The sequence below is a fragment of the Colobus angolensis genome, unplaced genomic scaffold (assembly GCF_000951035.1).
Source record: "Colobus angolensis palliatus isolate OR3802 unplaced genomic scaffold, Cang.pa_1.0 Scaffold152, whole genome shotgun sequence".
Classification (NCBI taxonomy): Eukaryota; Metazoa; Chordata; class Mammalia; order Primates; family Cercopithecidae; genus Colobus; species Colobus angolensis.
The window spans coordinates 3,203,473-3,205,494 of record NW_012114622.1 but is presented as its reverse complement, the minus strand read 5'-3'; the positions used below and the strand labels follow the sequence as shown (position 1 = coordinate 3,205,494).

General features: G+C 39.6%; 1 pseudogene; it reads right to left on the bottom strand.

The window, feature by feature from the left end:
* Positions 1–962: 962 nt before the first annotated feature.
* On the bottom strand, positions 963–1,763 carry LOC105507716 (annotated as a pseudogene).
* Positions 1,764–2,022: the final 259 nt, after the last annotated feature.

Genomic DNA, 2,022 nt, shown 5'->3' with positions numbered 1-2,022 from the left:
CTGGTTTAATACACAGAAATTAATAAATGTGATTCATCAGATAAATAGAAATAACTTCTGATATTTCTCTCTTAAAATAATTCTTAAAAATGTACTAAAATCAGTCACAGGTTGAGGGAAAAGAACTTTAAGAAAAACTTTAAAAGATGATATTTATTGAGCATCCTTCTGCCCGTCACTAAAGGTACAAGCAATTATGCCTGTTATAATAAAGAAATAGTATGAAAATTTAGCCAGTCTTAGAAATTAATTTCAGAAAGACCACTGTGAGGATGTGTGTTTAGGTATAACACATTTTTTTTTTCAACATCTTCACCTAATTGAAAGAGAGGCCAAATAGGAATTCTCTTAATTTGGAGTAAACTGATGTGCTAAGAGATAGGGAACACTGGATAAAAGTGTGTATACGAAGAGCTCTTTAAAATTCTGTTCTGTATCACTTTCTTTACTAAGGTTTACTAAGGTTCAGTTTTCTTATAAAAATAGGGTGAAATACCTACTTTCCAGTGTTGTTACAAGAGTTAAACAAATTGTGTACAAAATCCTTAGCATACTACCTGGTACATTATAAACGTTCAATAAGTAGGAGTTGTGCAGCATTATCATGCAGTCTTATATTATTTGATATCCATAGTGGCACCAAATATGTACTTCAATAAAGTTCTGAATTTATTAAGGAAATAAAGGAGATCCATAGATGGATCTTATCTATATGGCAAACCAACATATATGGCATGTGATAATTTAGGAAATACTAATTCTTTGTAACATTTCAAGTGAACTACATGTGTATGGCACAAAAAAAAATGTATTTTCTAATAGTAGGCATATTTTGTTTTAGTTTGTTTGTCCCGCTATAGCAGAATACCTGAAACTGGGTAATTTATAAAAGCAAGAATTTATATTTTTTGAAGGAAAAAAAATGTATTTTTTTTGTGTAGAGAAAACTCATCAGTATACATTTAACCCACTTGAGTGTCAAGTTCTTTAGCCTTTGCCTTTTTGAGCTTGGCAATGCAAGCTACAGATCTGGGACCCAGGACATTGCCTCCCCAGTGACGGTGGATCTCATTGTATCTGTCGTTGCAATTGTTCCTGATAGCTTCCACCAGCTTAGCCAAAGCTCCTTTGTCTTCCGATTTAACCTATGTGAAGGCAGCAGTGGTACAGGTCTTCCTGTGGACTAGTTGTCCTAGTTTTGCCTTCTCCTTGATAGTGCAGTAAGGGACCCCCATTTTACAACGTAGGGCAGGCAAGAAAACAGCCAGCTCGATGGGATCCATGTGTGTGCAGTAACCACCAACTGAGCTTTCTTGTTCTCCACCAAGGTGGTGATGGTGTTAACTCCTGCTCCAAGGACAGGTGGTCTCTTAGTGGGGACATCCCCTTTGCTGGCAGCTTTCTTCTCGGCCCCAGGCCAACAGCCTCTGCTTATTCTTTTGCTTTGTCTCTGGTCTGTACTTGTGGGCCAGCTTAAGCAGCTGAGTAGCTGTTTGCTGGTCCAGGGCCTGGATGAACTGGTTAATCACAGGAGGTACTTTCAGCTGCTTATAGAGGATGGCTCTCTGCTGCTGTAACCTGATACAGCTGGGCCATTTCACAAAGCGGGTGAGGTCTCTTTTGAACTGGATGTCATGTTGAATGCCAACATTCTTAGGCCTTTTCTCAAACAGGGGATTCACCACTTTCTTGGCCTCCTGCTTCTTCACAGCAGCAGGGACCCAATCCACTTTCTTCCCCTTGGCCTTCTTTGCTTTCAGCATCTTAGGTGGTGGGAGGAGACAGCAAGAACAATTTATATTCTCACAATTCTGAAGGGTAGGAAGTCCGAAATCAAGGCACCGGCATGTGGTCCAGTAAGGGCCATTTTGCTGCATCCTCATGTGGCAGGAAGTAGATGTTCATGTGAGCATAGGTTCGCAGAATGCTGCCCAAACCCTCTTTCAAAGGACTGTAATCCCATTAACAAAAAGCATCCCTCTTGGCCTAGTCATCTCTTAAAGGTCCAACTCTAAATATTAT